The sequence below is a fragment of the Castor canadensis genome, chromosome 3 (genome assembly GCF_047511655.1).
Source record: "Castor canadensis chromosome 3, mCasCan1.hap1v2, whole genome shotgun sequence".
Taxonomy (NCBI): domain Eukaryota; kingdom Metazoa; phylum Chordata; class Mammalia; order Rodentia; family Castoridae; genus Castor; species Castor canadensis.
The window spans coordinates 125,430,146-125,443,851 of record NC_133388.1 but is presented as its reverse complement, the minus strand read 5'-3'; the positions used below and the strand labels follow the sequence as shown (position 1 = coordinate 125,443,851).

Genomic DNA, 13,706 nt, shown 5'->3' with positions numbered 1-13,706 from the left:
TTTAGCCTTTGCCTATTTGGACGTCTTCCTTAGTTTGCATAAGTCAATTTTTGACTCTTCTCTAGTCATAAGTTAGAATTGTTGGAAGTATTCACTGTAAGACCTTCCCTAGTTCTCCCTAGTTCTTCAGTGCATGTGAATTGTCTCTTCACAGACTCAATTCTAGTGTTCTAGACTAGTCTCCTTTCCTTATTTCTTCACAGAGACTAAAACAAGCAGTGATCTTTAGGCTTTAGTGACAAAAATTAAAGCTTACTATAGCCTAAATAAAATCTAAAAGTCACTGATAATCACTGAAATAGAGGAGGAAGAGCAGTTAGCAAGCTATGGGTAGTTGAGGAGAGTGGGGATAATTTCATGTTGGGCATCAACTCTTATTTATGTGACTGTAAGCAGTAAAAGTCTAGGCTAAAGAAAATTTTCTGAGCATTATCAGCATATCCTTGATTAATTAGAAAAAACATTCAGAGTGGGGAGGGATCAGGACTTGAAATGATACCTTGGGGAATACCAGATAATAAGCTGCAAGAAGAGAAAAAGAAGTCCTTAAAAAAGATCAAAAGAAGGGGGGATTCCAAGATGGCGGCTAGAGGTAGGAAGCAGAAAGCAAGCCTCCTATACTGAAATCTTGGAGAGACAATGGAGACACATTTTGCAGGCATAATCACTGAGAAGAGGCATAACTTTGACCCCTCCACACCTCCAGCTGGCACAGAGAATCTCCACTTCATGTTAAACAGAGAAACAAGGAGGGCCCCAGGGCCTCCAGTTGCCAGCGCCCAGATGGCTTGGGAAGATGCGGACCAGGTGAGCTTCACGGTACCTCGGTACTCCCACAGACAAGCCTGGGCCAGAGCAGCATAGCCCCCTGGACAGACCGACCTCCACCCGGGGAAAAAAGAGAAACTGAGTAATAAGCAATAAGAACAATAAAGACATGAGGGAAAGAGTGGGGCGCCCTGAGCGCTGAAGATTGGGGGAAGGGAATCCTTCCCGGGACTGTAAATAAACAAGCCGGGCGGGCCAGAGAGGCTCTGGCAGGAGCAGGGCATGCGCCCAGCAACCAGGAGCAGGAAAGCTTGTGAAAGTGGCAGTGGGAGGAAAACTCCACAGGAGAGGGGGGAAGACCCACCTCCCACATGAACTGTAAATAAACACACAGGCCTGACAACACGGGTACAGTGTCACCTTTCCCAGTGCTTGGAAAGGGGAAAGCCTGTAGCAGAGGCTCCCGCACAGGAGAACTCTGAACAAACAAAGCCTGCCAGGCCAGGTGAGTGCTAAGCTCACCCCAGAGATCTGCATAAACAATGCCTCAAGCAACAGCAGGCTGACAGCAGTGAGCAGGCAAGACACAGCTGCAGATACCATTCCCAGAACTGTCTGCAGACTCTTTTTTTTCTTTTTCTCCCTACCTTTGATGAGAGAACAATCAAGTTACACCTGCAAGCTGAAAAACTTACTGAAACTGTATTGCATTTGAACTTGGGACACTTGGTGGAGTCTTTTTTTTCTTTTTTCTTTTTTTTTGTGTGTGTGTGTGTGTAATTTTGTTCTACTTTATGCGTCCCCTTTGATGAGACAACTACAGAACAACATCTGAGGCACCATCTCCAGGATTGGAGACTGAGACAGACACCCAAATTATTAAGGCTGAAACTTCATTGCATTTGAAGTTGGAGGTTTTTTGTTTTCAATTTTCTATTTTCCATTTTATTTTAATTCATTTTTATATATAGATATTTCTTTCATTTACTTATTTTTTATTTTTATTGCTATCTATTTTTTTTCCTCTCTCTGTCTCTCTAATGTCTGCTCAGCTTACTGTCAATTAGTACACTAACGCTCCCTGTTTATACCTTTGAAACTTTCTTGTCTGAAACCTTGTTCTGCTTTCTCCCTCTTGTCTGTGTATTTGTTTTCCCCTTTTCTTTAACTTCTTGCTTTCCATCTCAGCTCACCCTTCCATTCTAAATATTACCATTGTTATTATTACAAGCCAGAAAACACTTAATTGCACACAGTACAGGGACAGTAACAACACCAAGGACAATGACGGGAAGACAGAAAAAACAGGGAAACCAGTTTCCCCACAGCAAAAAATTAGTACAGGAACCAGAGGGGAATGAAGAAAACAGAAACTCAGATCCAGACTCCAACAAAATGAAGACAAACTATGCCAAAGGACCCAATGAAGCTCACAAGAATAATTTAAAAGAAGACATACTACAAGTACTCAATGAGAATTTTATGTTATTTTATTTTTTTATTTTTATTTTTTTCATTTTTCTTTTATTATTCATATGTGCATACAAGGCTTGGTTCATTTCTCCCCCCTGCCCCCACCCCCTCCCTGACCACCCACTCTGCCCCCTCCCTCTCCCCCCAACCCCCTCAATACCCAGCACAAACTATTTTGCCCTTATTTCTAATTTTGTTGTAGAGAGAGTATAAGCAATAATAGGAAGGAACAAGGGGTTTTGCTGGTTGAGATATGGATAGCTATACAGGGCATTGACTCACATTGATTTCCTGTGTGTGGGAAATAATAATTTAAAAGAAAAGAATAATTTAAAAGAAGACATACTACAAGTACTCAATGAGAATTTTATAGAGAAGATACTGGATAGGGTAAACCAAAATGTACAGGAGACACTCAAGAAATTCCAAGACAACAAAAATAGAGAATTTGAAAAAGTAAAAGAAGAAATAAAGTAAACCATAGAAGCACTGTATAAACACCAAAGTGAAAGAGAGAACACAATGAATAAACGGATAAATGAAGTCAGGACAAAAATAGACAACATTAAAGAGGAAAACAGACAGGATATGGAAAACCTCAGAAAAAAGAACGAAACAGAACTGCAAAACAAAACGGAAGGCCAATCCAGCAGAATAGAACAAACAGAAGACAGAATCTCAGAACTTGAAGATGAAATGGTATTTAAAGGAAAAACCGAAGAACTATTAATTAAACAACTCAAGACCTGGGAAAAGAAAAAGCAGGAACTCACCGACTCCATCAAAAGACCAAACTTGAGAATCATGGGCATTGTAGAAGGAGAAGAGGTGCAAGCGAAGGGAATGCGTAATATATTCAACAAAATAATAATGGAAAATTTCCCAAATCTAGAGAAAGATATTCCCATAAAGATGCAAGAGGCCTCCAGGACACTAAACAGACCAGATCAAAATAGAACTACCCCACGACATATCATCATTAAAACAACAAGTTCAGAAACTAAGGAAAGAATATTGAAGGCTGTAAGAGAGAAAAAACAAGTAACATACAAAGGTAAACCCATCAAAATCACGGCAGACTTCTCAACAGAAACATTAAAAGCAAGAAGAGCATGGGGTGAGATCTTCCAGGCACTGAATGAAAATAACTTCAACCCCAGGATACTCTACCCAGCAAAACTATCATTCAAAATAGATGGCGCAATAAAAGTCTTCCATGATAAGCAGAAACTAAAACAATATGTGACCACAAAGCCACCACGACAAAAGATTCTGCAAGGGATTCTGCACACAGAAAGTGAAACCCAACTTAACCATGAAAAGACAGGCAGCACCAAACCACAGGAAAAGAAAAAGCAAGACAGTAGAGAGTAACCTCAAATTAGGTACACACAATGAAACCTTCAAACAACTAAGACAACCAAATGACAGGACTCACCACATACCTATCAGTACTAATGCTTACTATTAACGGACTTAATTCACCCATCAAAAGGCACCATTTGACAAAATGGATTAAAAGGGAAGATCCAACAATTTGTTGCTTACAGGAGACCCATCTCACCAACAGAAATAAGCATAGGCTTAGGATGAAAGGCTGGAAGAAGATTTACCAAGCCAATGGCCCCCGAAAACAGGCAGGAGTAGCAATACTTATCTCTGACAAAGTAGACTTCAAACCTACATTGATCAAACGAGATAAAGAAGGACATTCCATACTAATAAAAGGGGACATAGACCAAGAGGAAATAATAATCATCAATCTGTATGCACCCAATGTCAATGTACCCAATTTCATCAAACATACCCTGAGAGACCTAAAAGCATATATAAATGCCAACACAGTGGTTGTGGGAGACTTTAACACCCCATTATAATCAATAGATAGGTCATCCAAACAAAAAGTCAAATAAGAAATCCAAGATCTAAAATATGCAATAGATCAAATGGACCTAATAGATGTCTACAGAACATTTCATCCAACTTCTACACAATATACATTCTTCTCAGCAGCCCATGGAACCTTCTCCAAAATAGATCATATCCTAGGGCACAAAGCAAGCCTCAGCAAATAAAGAGAAAACAGAAATTATACCTTGTATACTACCTGATCACAATGTAGTAAAAGTAGAACTCAACAACAAAAGTAAAGACAAAAAACATGCAAACAGCTGGAAACTAAATAACTCATTACTTAATGAACAATGGATCATCGATGAAATAAAAGAGGAAATTAAAAAGTTCCTGGAAGTCAATGAAAATGAAAACACAACCTACCGGAACCTATGGGACACAGCTAAGGCAGTCCTGAGAGGAAAGTTTATAGCCATGAGTGCATATATTAAAAAAGACTGAAAGATCCCAAATCAATGTCCTAATGATACATCTCAAACTCCTAGAAAAAGAAGAACAAGGAAATCCCAAAACAAATAGAAGGAGAGAAATAATAAAAATAAGAGCTTTAATCAATGAAATAGAAACCAAGAAAACCATACAAAGAATTAATGAAACAAAAAGTTGGTTCTTTGAAAAAATAAACAAGATCGACAGACCCCTGGCAAACCTGACTAAAATGAGAAGAGAAAAAACCGAAATTAATAGAATCAGGAATGCAAAAGGGGAGATAACAACAAACACCACGGAAGTCCAGGAAATCATCAGAGACTACTTTGAAAACCTATATTCAAATAAATTTGAAAATCTTAAAGAAATGGGCAGATTTCTAGATACATATGATCATCCAAAACTGAACCAAGAGGAAATTAAACACCTGAGTAGACCTATAACACAAAATGAAATTGAAGCAGCAATCAAGAGTCTTACCAAAAAGAAAAGTCTAGGACCTGATGGATTCTCTGGTGAATTCTATCAGACCATTAAAGAAGAACTAATACCAACCCTCCTTAAACTGTTCCACAAAATAGAAAGGGAAGGAAAACTGCCTAACACATTTTATGAAGACAGTATTACACTTATCCCAAAACCAGCCAAAGACACCTCCAAAAAGGAGAACTATAGGCCAATCTCCTTAATGAACATTGATGCAAAAATCCTCAACAAAATAATGGCAAACAGAATTCAACAACACATCAAAAAGATTATTCACCACGACCAGGTAGGCTTCATCCCATGGATGCAGGGGTGGTTCAACATACGAAAATCATTAAATGTAATAAACCACATGAACAGAAGCAAAGACAAAAACCACTTGATCATCTCAATAGATGCAGAAAAAGCCTTTGATAAGATCCAACATCATTTCATGATAAAAGCTCTAAGACAACTAGGAATAGAAGGAAAGTACCTCAACATTATAAAAGGTATATATGACAAACCTACAGCCAGCATTATACTTCATGGAGAAAAACTGAAACCATTCCCTCTAAAATCAGGAACCAGACAAGGATGCCCACTATCTCCACTCCTATTCAACATAGTACTGGAATTCCTAGCCAGAGCAATTAGGCAAGAAGAAGGAATAAAAAGAATACAAATAGGTAAAGAAACTGTCAAAATATCCCTATTTGCAGATGACATGATCCTATACCTTAAAGACCCAAAAAACTCTACTCAGAAGCTTCTAGACATCATCAATAGCTCTAGCAAGGCAGCAGGATATAAAATCAACATAGAAAAATCGTTATCATTTCTATATACTAACAATGAGCAAACTGAAAAAGAATGTATGAAAACAATTCCAATTACAATAGCCTCAAAAAAAATCAAATACCTAGGTGTAAACCTAACAAAAGATGTGAAAGACCTCTACAAGGAAAACTATACACTTCTGAAGAAAGAGATTGAGGAAGACTATAGAAAGTGGAGAGATCTCCCATGCTCATGGATTGGTAGAATCAACATAGTAAAAATGTCGATACTCCCCAAAGTAATCTACATGTTTAATGCAATTCCCATCAAAATTCCAATGACATTCATTAAGGAGATTGAAAAATCTACTGTTAAATTTATATGGAAACACAAGAGGCCACGAATAGCCAAGGCAATACTCAGTCAAAAGAACTATGCAGGAGGTATCAAGATACCCGACTTCAAGCTATATTACAAAGCAATAACAATAAAAACAGCATGGTACTGGTGCAAAAACAGACATGAAGACCAGTGGAACAGAATAGAAGACCCAGATATGAAGCCACACAATTATAACCAACTTGTCTTTGACAAAGGAGCTAAAAATATACAATGGAGAAATAGCAGCCTCTTCAACAAAAACTGCTGGGAAAACTGGTTAGCAGTCTGCAAAAAACTGAAACTAGATCCATGTATATCACCCTATACCAAGATTAACTCAAAATGGATCAAGGATCTTAATATCAGACCACAAACTCTAAAGTTGATACAGGAAAGAGTAGGAAATACTCTGGAGTTAGTAGGTATAGGTAAGAACTTTCTTAACGAAACCCCAGTAGCACAGCAACTAAGAGATAGCATAGATAAATGGGACCTCATAAAACTAAAAAGCTTCTGTTCATCAAAAGAAATGGTCTCTAAACTGAAGAGAACACCCACAGAGTGGGAGAAAATATTTGCCAACTATACATCAGACAAAGGACTGATAACCAGAATATATAGGGAACTTAAAAAACTAAATTCTCCCAAAACTAATGAACCAATAAAGAAATGGGCACATGAACTAAACAGAACTTTCTCAAAAGAAGAAATTCAAATGGCCAAAAAACACATGAAAAAAATGCTCACCATCTCTAGCACTAAAGGAAATGCAAATTAAAACCACGCTAAGATTCCACCTCACCCCTGTTAGAATAGCCATCATCAGTAATACCACCAACAACAAGTGTTGGAGAGGATGTGGGGGAAAAGGAACCCTCTTACAATGTTGGTGGGAATGTAAACTAGTACAACCAGTCTGGAAAAAAATTTGGAGGCTACTTAAAAAGCTAGACATTGATCTACCATTTGATCCAGCAATACCACTCTTGGGGATATACCCAAAAGACTCTGACACAGGTTACTCCAGAGGCACCTGCACACCCATGTTTATTGCAGCACTATTCACAATAGCCAAGTTATGGAAACAGCCAAGATGCCCCACCACTGACGAATGGATTAAGAAAATGTGGTATCTATACACAATGGAATTTTATGCAGCCATGAAGAAGAACAAAATGTTATCATTCGCTGGTAAATGGATGGAATTGGAGAACATCATTCTGAGTGAGGTTAGCCTGGCCCAAAAGACCAAAAATCTATGTTCTCCCTCATATGTGGACATTAGATCAAGGGCAAACACAACAAGGGGATTGGACTTTGAGCACATGATAAAAGCGAGAGCACACAAGGGAGGGGTGAGGATAGGTAAGACACCTAAAAAATTAGCTAGCATTTGTTGCCCTTAATGCAGAGAAACTAAAGCAGATACCTTAAAAGCAACTGAGGCCAATAGGAAAAGGGGACCAGGAACTAGAGAAAAGATTAAATCAAAAAGAATTAACCTAGAAGGTAACACCCAGGCACAAGAAATCAATGTGAGTCAATGCCCTGTATAGCTATCCTTATCTCAACCAGCAAAAACCCTTGTTCCTTCCTATTATTGCTTATACTCTCTCTACAACAAAATTAGAAATAAGGGCAAAATAGTTTCTGCTGGGTATTGGGGGGGGGAGAGGGAGGGGGCGGATTAGGTGGTGAGCGAGGGGGTGGGGGCAGGGGGGAGAAATGAACCAAGCCTTGTATGCACATATGAATAATAAAAGAAAAAAAAAGATCAAAAGAAGACACAGAACAATGTGACTATTTCAAAAAGGGTGTGGTCAGTTATGCCAACTAATCCTGAGAATGTAAGCCAAGAAAATTGTAAACTAAAATTATGTATTAGATTTTTTCATTAGGATATCACAAGTAACTGTGTTGACAACAGTATCAGTGGATTTTTGAGTACAGAAGGTACATTGCAACAGGGTTATAGCAAATCATAGTAACTTTTCCAGGAAGTTCCAGTAAAAAGAAAAAAATAAAGAAAGGACCTTTGTCAGGAAGTAGGGTAGATCTTAGTGGCCCATAACAGTGCTCAATAAATGAGGTGATGCAGTCACTTACCTCCAGATATGAACAGAACAGTGTTTATTTATCAACTACAATGTTGAGATTTGAGACCACTTGCCTTGGAGGCAAACCTGATTTATCTAGAAAACTTTACATAAATATAAATGCCCAATCTCTACTTCAAATCTACTGAGTCAATAGCTCAGGGGAAGACTGAATTTTCTTTGGTCATATTTTTCTTCTTATCTTATTAGGTACCATATGTATTGTTCATGCCCCATTGTTACAGATTGTTTTCTTTTTTATATCAGAGCTAACTTACTAATCATAAAGTGTTACCCCACTGTCTGTAATTGCTCAAATTTATTCTGAATACATATCTTCCAACTTTTGTTCTCTGGTAGTAGCTAGTTCAAATGTACTGACTTGTTACTTTATAAATCTGTGATAATGTCAGGAATACAATTTTCTACCAATTTTGTAATTATGCTTTTTGCAGCAGCATGTGAACAACAGAAAATGCTATCAGTAATTTAATTGGTAGCAATTTTGGATGGAAAGAACAATGTCTGGTCTAAAGCCTACTTGAAAATCTCTCCATCCATTATCAGAAGGACTTTATTCCATGCTTACTTCCTGTCTCTCACTCTCTGTCATGATGTATAGCTACAGTAACTAGAGACAAAACTCTTTGCTTGCTACACTGCATTTTTGCTGTAACTGTGTCAGGCCCAATTACATAGATGTTATATGAATCCTCATTGAATATTTGAATCAAAAATTAAGAACAGATTTGAATGAGGGATTGAAATTAGTAGAACAAGAGTGTAGTCGTATAATTGTGATAGTGGATACCAACAAAAGCAAAGGAAATCTACAGTTGAGAACTCTAAATAAGTAAATGAAGGCAAAATATGATTTGAATGGTAAAGACAGCACTATGCTTGAGAATTATGTGATGTCTTTTGTACAGATCTCTTCAATACAAAATTACCTGGTTTTCCAAAAAACTCAATTGGCCAATGGTGCAGAAATTATGCAGGATAAAAAAGTAAAACTGGTCTCTGATCTTGTGACAGAGAACACATTAAAAATCATGTAAATTGTATTCTTAGGGGATCAGAGGAATATTAAAGGTTTGCAATAAATGAACAAAGATGAAAAAGACTGAACTATAGAAAGTTAACTAGAAAATATATTTTTAATTATCATTTATTGACTTATATCATACTAAGCCATATAACATTTCTCGGCAACTCTATTAACTAATTGTGCTAACATTTGGATAAGGGAACTGAGATTTATAGGGATTAGGTAACATTCCCAAGGTCACACAGTTAACAAATTAACCCATGGGTTAATTTCCAAGCCAACTCCTTCTCACTGAAAAGTTTTCTAGTGACAAAGCCCCACCTTTGCTGGCTTCAGACTGTTACTTTCTCCACACCACAGGTAGGGCTTCATCACTACAGTTCCACTTGTTCCTACTGTATTAGTGTAAGCAAGGAACTTTGAGTATAGTAACTAGGCACTGACTTTTTGGTCACCTTTTATGTTTACATGTAACGTGTGATTAGATATTTTTATTGAAATCTTAGTGCTCTATTACTTTAATAGCTTTTAATGATGTGTTATTCATAATATCTAAACATAAAGGGAAAGACAGAACATTATAAATGCACACAAGAAGAAATAAACTATTTTAAACTAGACTGATAATGAGAATTTTCTCCTATTGCCTTCTATCTGCATGCAAACATGGTATAGCCAACATTATTACTAGAGCTTTCCTATATGGGGAAGAGTTACATGTTTTTATAGCCCCCATGAGTTTCTGGTCTCCACCTTAGTACCTATCTTAGTGATGCTGAAAGCAGTGGGTCTCAAAGCTTGTCCAGGGTATTCTTGCTGGGTTATCAGAGACTGATGACAAAAGGAGTACTATACAGCAAAGAATACCATGGGTTTCCACCTTGAGTGTTGATTCTTGCTGCCATATAAAACTGCTGCAGTAAACACAGTAGCAAGTCATTCTATAGTTGTTTATTCATATCTTAGACTCATATCCATGTTTATCTATCTGTGCATGTGTTTATTCAGGAGACTTCATAATTGAGATAATATGAGAGTAGCCTTTGTTGGTGTCAGGGAATATAAAAAGAGTTTTAAAATGCTACTAGATCATACTTTCAAAGAAATGAAGTGTTGTTGAAACACTTCATTTGTTTGTTTGAAATGAAATGTTTCAAAGAATGAAAAGTGTTGTTTAAAATTGACTAGAATAGATTGGGCTGACTTTATCTCTTCTCTCTGAGAGCAGAAGTTTCATTTGCTCTGCTTTGTTTATACAATATTTTCTTAGTAGGAGTGCTTAATTTTGGTCTGTGGCTTCCTATTTTCCTACTTCCTTACTGGTACAGTGATTCTGTGGTATCTTAATAACTACAATGGCTATGCTTTGCTTAATGGATATGAGCTTTAGAGAATAATGTCATTTCTGAACACTTAATGAGTTTCACAATTAAGAAGGCATTGAAGTGTCTTAAAGGAAAAAAAGACATTTCTCTAATGATACAGCTACCATCAAAAGAGTTGATAATCTGGAAAAGAATTCTCTTCTGCTTTAAGCTAATGCTCTGGTTTATACCTTGACAAAACTCAAAGTGTCTTTTGACTACTACTATAAAAATTCAAAATAATGCAATAGCTTTCAGCTATTAAAATATAGAACTTAATGGAAAGAAAGAGAATGAAAATGATACAAAAATAAAATAAACATAGAATGCTTTGTCTGTAGACTTGAAAAATACATAGTAGAAGAAGATTGGCATATATATTGCCTTAGCAATAAAAGCAAATAATGATCATATCAATGTTCTATGGAATGCGAGATAAGCAGGCAATGACTTCTAGGCAAATCCCAAATTTCCTTTAAAAAGCTCCATGCAAAAGTCATTATAGCCTTGTAAGCAGTCCAGCTTAAAATAAACTCTTCCTGTGGGGGTAACAAATGATCTGTTAGTCCTTGTCACCTTTCTACCGGTCATCCTAGTTGCAAGTTCCTGCTTGATTCTAGACTTTTTTTAATGGAGTCATACAGCAAATCTTATCCTGTTTCAGAAAATCATCCCATTTGGTCAATTCCAATTAGGAGAGGACCTTAAATATTTAACACAGACCCCAAACATTCCTGATTAAATACATAGAGAGTCAAGTTTGAATATGAATTGAAATCTAGGAGTTCTGCACCATTCAGTCTTCAATTCAATGACTTTGCATAATTCACTCTTTGGGTGCCCAGCCTTAGGGAATGAAGTTTGTTGATGTCTGCAGCCTGAGTTTCTGGCATTGCAAATTTCAATTTATTAGCTACAAAAATCTTAAGATTCACATAAGTAAGCATGATGAACCTACTACTGAAAGGACTGAGCAAGTAAGGGGAAGGCAAGGATGGTCAGAAAATCTTTCTTCACTGCATTTATGAACTCAGACCCTTTCTTTTTGATCGTTTTTTCTTTCTCTCTCTCTCCTTCCTTCCTTCCTTCCTTCTTTGTTTTTTGGAAAATTGCCAGATGTGTGTATATGTTTACAAATGTGTCTTGATTGTGATTGTAGACTGTTATCACAGATAAAGAGGTTAACAATCAATCAAGCCTTTGGATTGAATGGAAAGAGAATAATATTTAGTCAGGGTTATTATGTAGCATATTGTGAAACAAGATCTCTGGTTGCTTTGTCAAAGGGGGTGACATACTGGTAGTGGATTGTGACACTTGTTGATCAGGACTAAATTCATGTGAATAATGCTTTCCTTTTGCACTTTCCAATTTCTAGTTTATTTTGTTCAAAGTCATTGCAAGTATTCTATAACACAATTGCTTTCCTCCTCAGACTCCGTATTAAAGGGTAATTTATTATGCTTTATTATTAAGACTCTCAACTGCATTTCCCTCACCTTCTTCCATATCTCCAGTTCCATTCTCTGACATATACAATGCTTCAACTTCTATTCAGCTGCCTGTTCATCTCTCACACTCTTCCATCATATGCACTCTGCTGCCCATTCCTTGTAATGTCTGCAGAAGCTCAAGGGTCAAGGCATGCACTTTTTAAGATTTTGCTTGTATCACATCTACTGTTATCTTACTAGTCAAAGAAAATCATGTGGCCAAGTCCAAAATTAATAATTGGTAAAGTGCATTCTACTTTTTAAGAGAGGAACTGTATAGTTACATGGCAAAAGTCCTGGATACAGGATGGAAAAAGAATCAGGGCCAATAATTTAATCAACCAAATAATACATGATTTTTTCTTCCATTGAACTGAAACCTATACGATTATGCATTAGAGGTTGGAATTGTAATCATATCAAGACAGAGTGTCAGACCCCATGAATCTTGTGATAGAAGGGGAGAGATTGACATAAAGGAAACAAATTTCAGGTGTAATAATTAGTATGAGAATACCTTCTTTTCCATGCACTATTTTCTGTTATCTGGGATGTCTTTCCTATAATCCACTATCTAACAATAGTTTCAAAACTAACTCAAATATTACCTGTAGTAAATTGATTTCCAACTCTAATCCCTTCTAATCTATGTTCTCTCTCTTTTATCAATTCAAATTTCCTGTGTCATGAAGGGCTTCCTTGTTGACGAAGAGTTTTGAAGTAATCAGATTGCAGTGTCAAGTCTGATATTTCTCTTGAAATAAATCACCAGCTCTTCCCTTCTGTTATCAATTCTTAGACAGTGCTTCAACCATGACAAGACATAATAAAAAGGAGGATTAATTGGTGAACTGAAAGATCCTTGCAGTGACAAGGACTCAAAAAGAAAAAGAGAAAGAAAGGAAGGAAGGAAGGAAGGAAGGAAGGAAGGAAGGAAGGAAGGAAGGAAGGAAGAAAGAAAGAAAGAAAGAAAGAAAGAAAGAAAGAAAGAAAGAAAGAAAGAAAGAAAGAAAGAAAGAAAAAACATGACCATGCATTCTTTGCACACCTTGTTTATCTCAGGTTTCAAGGTGTTACTAGGGGGATGGCCAGATTCCAGCTTTAAAAACATGCAGACTAGACTGTTAATAAAGGAGAATATATAAGCCCCCAGTCACTAAGTAACCTTGATTAAAGCACCTGTTTATGGTGACTTTTAATTCCTTGGTAGATTTGATACTGTATCACTTGCCTTTTTATTTCCTTCCTCCACAGGGTTACATGAAATATAATTTTCCTCTAATTAGCATAAATAAAATTTTATGTATACAGTATAAAATATGTTGACTATATGAAAGAATAGAAAGCAGAGGTAGAAATCTCATCCTTACTTTCTGTGAGGAGTGTCTGTTGGAGGTTTCATTTCTGTTCAGTCCTCATAACCTCATAATGAATGTCTTCTCTTTCTTTCTTAAAATCACTCTTCTATGGACAGAGAAATCTAGGACACAAAATT

General features: G+C 36.8%; 1 protein-coding gene across 3 annotated transcripts in view; it reads left to right on the top strand.

Moving 5' to 3' along the window:
- The window catches only part of Nkain3 (sodium/potassium transporting ATPase interacting 3), a 698,611-nt gene that overhangs the window by 219,812 nt on the left and 465,093 nt on the right, over positions 1–13,706 (top strand). The window lies entirely within an intron of this gene.